Below are 8597 nucleotides of genomic sequence, written 5' to 3'. Positions count from 1 at the left end.
AACACCAGAATTTCAAATTGTGTCAATGGCAAGTAAAATAGTTGGCAAGCCACAAAAGGCCTTGAGCCAACTTTTTACAGAAAGGATGAGGAAAAAAGTGAGGAGTATCTTGGCAGATAGCTGCCATCCTCTCTTCAGCCAGTTTCAGCCCCTGAGCACTGGGGGACGCTAGAGAGCCCTTCTGGCAACTAGAAATGTATTTAAGAAATCCGTCATCCAAAGGGCTATCAGTTTTCGTAACTCAACAAAGTGACTGTTTCAAACTACAGACAGACAGCGATATGAGCTAATTTAATGTGGTTAGAGTTTGTTTTCTATCTAAGTGTTTGCTTGTAGTTGTCTTATCTCATGTGTCTGGTGGGCTAAAGACAATTTTCCACCTCCTGCATTTACTGAAAACCGTCAACCCTCCACCCTCTGCTGGCCCATAAATCTAGGCAGAGTAAACTGAATTTGCCCAAGTATCCATTCTGAGGATCATGGGATTAACCTCCCCATCTATGAACACATGCAGCTGCTGTCTCCTAATTAGGACCAGAGGGGCATCAGGCTCGACCACAACATATGCACATAATGGAGTTAGATCTCAGCACTTTCTGGAGAGTAATCTCATAATTCCACCCTGAAAGTGTCTCAAAACTGCATGTTGTCCATGCACTGTTGGAAAACGTGTTTATCGAGCAAAAATGCGCGAATGAAAAGTGTATTCTGTCTCTTCTGTTGTTTTTAGTGCGTCCACTAGATGGCACAGCTGCATTGCTGTAAAACAAGCTGTCAGGAGGATCCCAGTTGGTGAGTTACAGTGGACAGCCAGATGTTCACGAGGAGCTCCAGTCGAACTGCCTAAAAATGTTCATGCTTGCAGCAGTTAAGGCAGCATGTGCATAATGTGCAGATTTACTGTTATGGTCTTTAGCATCCCTCTGTGTCTTGGGAAGTACCATTACACAAAATGATCTTATAGTAATTATATTACTGAAGTGATTAGGCAACATTAAACCCAGCCTTGCAAACACTGTTTTTTAAATGATTCATATTTTATTGATTTTTCTGTATTTTGCCTTTCATAGGGGAACAGCAATCAGGGGAAAAGCATTAAAGACACAAAGGAGAAGAAATAGGTCCCCTCAGCAGGATAGAGCCTGAGGGACGTGACAAAGATCTCAAGGCCTCCAGACTTTCCAGATCAAGTGGCATCCACATGCAAGCCAGGACCCAAGGTTCCCCAGCAGCACATTGCATGATCCTAAGGAGATGATCAATGTTATTCTCATCACCTGTGAGTGCTTCTAACTACAACTACACAAAAACACCTGTGCACATTTAACTCTACACTATACACCCTACATGCAGTAAACTGGGTGGCTAAACCAAATCTGCCAAACTAATGAGAGTGTGGTTGCAATAAATATCTTAAATACATAGATAAATACATGTACAGTCACTTAAATCAACCATTGAATCAAATTTGATTTATATGGCACCTCTCAAACAAATCAATGTAATGCAAAGTTCTTCACAGTTTGATTGAAGAAGCAAAAGCAAGAACAACATATGAAAAAAGAAAGCAAGTATAAACCCTAAAGCTGTGATATTAAGACACTACATAAAAGCCAGACTAAAAAGATAGGTTTTTAGTTTATGAGAAAGGTATCAATCCATCTCCTCTCAGATCCAACGGCAAGCGGTTCCAGTGTTTTGGAGCATAATGGCTAAAAGCAGAATCGCCAAATATGTTAGTTCTACTCTGTGAAACAGCTAAAAAAGAAAAGTCAGAGGATCTGAGGAGCCTTCCAGGTTCATAAACTAAAAGCATCTCTGAGATGTCTGGTGCAAGGCCATGCAGTGCCTTTTAAATTAATAAAAGAATTTTAAAATCAATGCAAAAACGAACAGGCAGCCAGCGTAACGTTTTTAAAACAGGCTTAATGTGTGCTCTCCCTCTGGTCTCAGTCAGAACTCGTGCTGCAGAATTCTGAATTAGATGCAGCTGATTAATTGTGTTCTTTGGCAGAGCAGAAAGGAGAGAGTTGCAGTAGTCCAGCCTGCTGGTTATAAAAGTGTGCATTAGTTTCTCTGTGTTGCTCAGAGAGAGACACAGCCTGACTTTTTTAAATGATAAAATGTTGTTTTTTGTGATATAGCATATACGTGGTTAAAGCGTGGTTCAACTTAAAGGGGTCTATTCAAATTAATCTTCAATATTCAAAAAACAAAAGACAAAAAAAGCTGTTTCTATCCCTGATCTGCTTCTAAACATTACCCTGAGCAACTGTATCCTTCAAAACAAATGCAGCATACAGCAGTAACCCAAAACCAATGCAAGTCCGATACATCTATGTGCAAAACTATATATATCTTGCAAATAAAGAAGTATTAACACCACCTCATATTCAGTGAGGAATTACATCTCACAGGTGTTAGTTCTTGATTTTTTTTCTTAACTTCCATTTTCCTTTTAAGTACTATCCGTTTTTATATTCTATGGTGAAGGCAGGTGTGATATTAAAGGTAGAGGTGACAGAGATGTAATATGAGCACAGACTGCATTTATTTTGGACGTAGGAGCAAGACACCATGACTTTGTGGTGTTGCATCTCTTTGTAGTCTTTACAGTCATTTTGTGTTTCCCTGTGGTTGTTTTGTGTCTTTTTGTTGTCGCTTGGGTGTCTTTAAGGGAATATTGTGTCTTTTTTTGGTCATTTTGCGTCTCTTTGCAGTTGTTCTGTGTCTCATTGTGGCTGTTTTGTATGCTTTTGGTGTCATTTTGTGTCCTTTTATGGCCATTTTTCTCGTTTTGTAGTTATTTTGTGTCTCTTTGCAGTGTCTTTGCATCTCTTTGTGGTCTTTTTGTGTCTCTTTGTAGTAATTTTGTGTTTCTTTGTTGCGTCTTTTTTGTACATTGTTTGGTTCTCTGAGGTAATTATGTGTTCCTCTGAGGTAACATTGTGCCTTAGTGAGGTTATTTTGAGTCTTTTTTTGTCATTTTGTGTCTCTTTGTAGTCATTGAGCATCTCCATTTGGCCTTTCACTGTCTTTTTGTAGTCATTTGGATGTCTTTGATGTAATTTTTGTCGTATCAAGGTAAGTTTGTGTCTTTTTTAGTCAAAATTGTGTCTTTTTTTGTTTTGTGTCCATTTGTAGTCATTTTTGTGTCTCCTTTGGGTTGTTTTGCCCATTTTTAGAGTCATTTTGTGTTTCTTTGCACTCTCTTTGCATGTCTGTTTTCTTTTAGTGTCTCTTTGTGGTAACTGGTGTTTGGCAGCCTACTTTTTAATTTGTGTGGCATGTTACAAGTGAAAGCCAGGGGGGCCCTTGACACTTTGGGAGGGCCTGTACTGAACTGTAGGCCAGTTCAGTTATCCATCTGTGTGTGGCAGTATAGAGACCTGTGGGTGAGCCTGCCTAATTAGCAACACCACAGCCAACCACCAGAGGCGATCCCTCCCTGCCAGCTCTCTCTCGCTGCTCCTGACTGTGACGTCACTTCCGGGTCGGACCTTTGCGCTTAGACAGGTAACGCGGTTCGTCTGCTCACCTGCTGCTTTCGGCTCATGTGGCCAGGAGCTAATGTTTGTGTGTCATGCAGAGCGGATGACTTGGGGCTTCCAGAGACTCCTGTGTGTGTGTGTCACCTGGATGGCCTGCTGCGGTGAGTTTCTCTCCCTCTCTGTAAACTGCTGGTCATGACCGCGGCTAACAAGTGCATGATTGTAGGTGAACGCCGGTAGCTGCGCGATTCTCTCCCTCTTCCTCTGCTGCGTCATACCCAGCCGACCCTGCTAACCAGTATGTAGCCTCCCGCATTCCTAATTATTATAAGCACGTGTGAATGTGTAGATGATGATTTGTCGGGTCCTCAGATCCCAGCCGCCCAAGAGTGTATGAGCGTCAGCTGCCCGACAGTGTGCGAGTGACGTCGGCATCAGCTGATCGGGTGCGGAGGGTTTAAAGCGACACATCGCCACAGCTACAGGGGGCCGCTGCTGCTTTTCTTGCTGCTTTTGACCGCTGCTGCTTTTGGCCGCTGCTTTGTTTGCAGCTTTGCTTTGCTTTGTTTTACCGCTGCTGCTTTGTCCTTGGGTTAGTGCTGCTTTTGGTGCTATGCTCTCTGTTTTTGCTTTTCCTGTTTTTCTTTGCTTCTGCACCAAGGTTTTAATCACTATGAATTCACCAATTTTAATGTAGTGATTGAATAGTGGGGTTAGATCCCTCCCCACATTTGTTTATTTCTTCTGTTTTTGTTCTCATTAGTTACTTATTTAGTTTCTCTGCCTGTTTGCCTAATTTGTTATCTAATTTCTTTGGTTTTGATATTTTGGTGGGGCAGAGGGTTATTCTTTCAGTATTTGTCTTTATTTCTTTCATTTGTGGTTGGTAGTTTGTATTGTTTAGTTTCTGATTTGTATATAAGTTTTGGATATTTCTGTTCGTTGAATTTTGTTGCGACCCCACTAATTTTCTTTTGTCTTCCTCTTTAGTTGCTGAGGTCCGGTGGTGGTGGTGGTGACCTGGTGGCCCTTCTCATGTGCTGTGCTCCCCTGGGTTCTGGGTTTTCCTCACCGAGTGTGTGCTGTGTGTGACTGTCACGTGTGTTTGGGTGTTTATATTTTTGGTTGGGGATTCTCCGCATCAGTCCGTTGCCCACGCACCCCGGTAAGCCTCAGCTTTAATTTAGTTCCCCCCGTTGATTTGTCCCTGTGTGAATGGTGTTTTTAGTGTTTTAAATCGATTGTTAAAATAAAGGATGCTTGTTTGAACGGAACCGTGTCTACCCTGCCTTGAGTAAAATGAACTGCGTGCCTTAAAGGTGAAATTGGTTAAAAACTAATTCCTGGGGCGAAACTCCCCAGGTGGCGTTAGACCTGTCCTCATTGTCATCTGAGGAGCAGGGTCAGGTGCGGTCCCTGCTTAGGCAGTACACCCCTGTCTTTTCAGCTCATGATGGAGACTTGGGCTGCACCAATCTGGTCTCTCATGACATCCCCCTGGTTGATGATGCTCCCGTTCGCCAACGCTATCGGCGCATTCCCCCCTCTGAATATGAGGCGGTGAAAGAGCACATCTACCAGCTGTTGTCATCACAAGTCATTCGAGAGAGTAGCAGTCTCTATGCGTCCCCTATCGTGCTAGTTAGGATGGTAGCCTCCGTATGTGTGTCGACTACCTACAGCTGAACAGCGAAACCATAAAGGACGCCTTCCCTCTGCCACGCATAGAGGAGTCTTTAGGCACGTTGTTTGGTGCCCGCTGGTTCTCAACTCTGGACCTGGCCAGCGTCTACAACCAGGTACCGGTGACCGAGACAGATCGACCAAAGACTGCCTTCTGTACGCCATTCGGCCTCCTTTCAGAAGGAGGTGCATTACTTGGGCCATGTAATCTCTGATGATGGTGTTTCCACTGACCTGAGTAAGATTGAGGTGGTTGCCAACTGGCCTATTCCCTCCACAGTGTCAGGCTTGCGGTCTTTTCTTGGGTTTGCCAGTTACTACAGGCAGTTCGTGAAGGGCTTCGTCAAGTTGGCAGCCCCTCTGCATAAGGCTGTGGCTGAGTGGGACCGTGCAAAAACTGGCAAGTCTGGGCATGGCATCATTGGGTGTTGGACCACTGAGTGTCAAGAGAGTTTTCAGTCACCGAAGGCCTGAGTAGCACCATGGCCAAAGTAGATGCAAGCCATGGTGGCTTGGGTGCCTTGCTCTCCCAGGAGCAATCTGGTAAGGTGAGGCCAGTAGCCTACGTGAGCCGAGGTCTGCGGCCCACCGAGAGGAACATGGCAAACTATAGCTCCATGAAGCTGGAGTTTTTGGCCCTTAAATAGGCTCTGACGGAAAAGTTCAGGGAATACTTGTTGGGTCATAAGTGTGTCGTCTACACGGACAACAATCCACAGTGGGACCGGCTTGTGGAGAAAGATGGTGTCTTGTATCGCCAAGTGTTCCGCTCCGATGGTGGTGAACCTGTGCTGCAGTTATTGCTCCCAGTGGCACTGACCGATGAGGTTTTGACTCAGCTTCACCAGGAGCATGGCCATCAGGGGGTGGAGCGAACGCTGGCTCTCCTGCGGGCCAGGTGTTATTGGCCCGGCATGTCCTCTGCTGTTGCTCAGTGGTGCCAGACCTGTGAGCGGTGTCAGGTTGCAAAGGATGTCCACCCAACAGCTTGCAGCTTTTTGGGGCATCTGTTGGCATCACGCCCAAATGAGATCCTGGCGGTTGATTACACCTGTCTCAAGCCTGCCCAGAACGGCATGGAAAACATCTTGGTGCTGACCGATGTTTTCAACAAGTATACCGTAGCTGTCCCCACCCGCGATCAACGTGCCTCCACTGTGGCTATAATTCTTGTGTCTGAGTGGTTTTATAAGTTCGGCGTACCTGCTTGGTTACACTCTGACCAGGGTCGTAACTTCGAGAGCGCTTTGATTCAACAACTCTGCAGCCGGTATGGTATTGTTAAATCGCGCACTACCCCGTACCACCCAGCTGGCAATGGCCAGTGCGAGCGATTTAACCGCACCCTGCACAATTTGCTGCGCACTTTGCCAGTGTCCTGGAAAAGGGACTGGAACTCATGCCACAGCTACAGGGGGCCGCTGCTGCTTTGTCTTACCGCTGCTGCTTTTCTTGTTGCTTTCGACCGCTGCTGCTATTGGCCGCTGCTTTGTTTGCAGCTTTGCTTTGCTTTGTTTTACCGCTGCTGCTTTGTCCTTGTGTTAGGTACTGCTTTTGGTGCTATGTTTTCTGTTTTTGTTTTTCCTGTTTTTCTTTGCTTCTGCACCAAGGTTTTAATCACTATGAATTCACCAATTTTAATGTAGTGATTGAATAGTGGGGTTAGATCCCTCCCCACATTTGTTTATTTCTTTTGTTTTTGTTCTCATTAGTTACTTATTAAGTTTCTCTGCCTGTTTGCCTAATTTGTTATCTAATTTCTTTGGTTTTGATATTTTGGTGGGGCAGAGGGTTATTCTTTCAGTATTTGTCTTTATTTCTTTCATTTGTGGTTGGTAGTTTGTATTGTTTAGTTTCTGATTTGTATATAAGTTTTGGATATTTCTTCACTAATTTTCTTTTGTTTTCCTCTTTAGTTGCTGAGGTCCGGTGGTGGTGGTGGTGACCTGGTGGCCCTTCTCATGTGCTGTGCTCCCCTGGGTTCTGGGTTTTCCTCACCGAGTGTGTGCTGTGTGTGACTGTCACGTGTGTTTGGGTGTTTATATTTTTGGTTGGGGATTCTCCGCATCAGTCCATAGCCCACGCACCCCGGTAAGCCTCAGCTTTAATTTAGTTCCCCCCGTTGATTTGTCCCTGTGTGAATGGTGTTTTTAGTGTTTTAAATCGATTGTTAAAATAAAGGATGTTTGTTTGCACGGAACCGTGTCTACTCTGCCTTGAGTAAAACGAACTGCGTGCCTTAAAGGTGAAATTGGTTTAAAACTAATTCCTGGGGCGAAACTCCCCAGGTGGCGTTGTTGGCAACAATATAGTTGAAGTGTACAATCTGACCAAAAACTCTGATACTCTCACCCCCGTCTCTCGCCACATGTGGTTAAAGGATCTCCTCATAAATAAAACTGACATGGATGCCTCGTACAGTTTGTCTGTGTGATGTTACCATGTTGAACCGACCATATGACTGTCTACCTCTGACACTCTGTTTGAGTTTTACCTTTGATATTCGCTGAACCCTAAACTGTGAGTGTTAAGTCTGTGAACTCTGCTGAGTTCATGGAACATGAGAGGTGTTAACATTCGTCATCTTAAGCTTGGCTGCTCTCGTCAAGTACTCCCAGGGACCACGCAAACAGGACATATTTACATACCCGAGTATGACAGCCACTTGTCACTCAGTTTCGAAATTAGGCTGCTGCTGCAGAGGTGTCGAATGTCCCCAAACGGCTGCATGTCATTGAATGTCCCCATTGTTTTGTGCAGGTCAAAGGTCATTGCCCTTGTCTCTCTCTGAGGTACAAGGTCATGCAATAATTGGGCTGCATTGGTGGTGGTTTTGCTTTGCTCTTTGTAGTTGTTATGCATCTTTTTGTGGTTTTGTGTCTCTTTGTGTATTTTATTATAGTCCTTTGGATCTATTTGAAACAATGTTGTGTCTATCTTTTGAGGTATTTTTGTGTCTTTTGTTTTAACACTTTGTAATCATTTTAGATCTCCTTTAGGTTGTTTTTTGTCCCTTTGTAGTAATTTTGTGTTTCCTTGTGGTTGTTTCATATCTCCTTGTGGTTATTTTGTATCTTTTACTAATCATAGCTGCTATCTCTGAGGTAATTTTGTCTCTCTGAGGTATTTTTGTCTTATAGGATTAATTTTGTGTCTTCTTTAGATCATTCTGTGCCTTTCTAAGGTACTTTTGTATCTTACAGGATTATTTTGTGTCTCTTTTAGGTAATTTTGTGTCTTTTTTTAATGCTCAGTAATTATTTTAGTGTCTTTTTGTATTTGTATTTATTTTATTTAGCAGGACAGTGTGCAGAGACATTGAATATTCTCGTAGAATATAAAGATGGCTGCACCAGATTTAGCGTAGCGCTAATTTCCATCTGTAGTCCTTTTCTGGTCATTTTGTGTAACTTCATAGTCATT

This window comes from Plectropomus leopardus, chromosome 15, assembly GCF_026936395.1.
Source record: "Plectropomus leopardus strain MGB_pleo_1.0 chromosome 15, ASM2693639v1, whole genome shotgun sequence".
NCBI classification, from domain to species: Eukaryota; Metazoa; Chordata; class Actinopteri; order Perciformes; family Serranidae; genus Plectropomus; species Plectropomus leopardus.
This window is presented reverse-complemented; position numbering follows the sequence as displayed.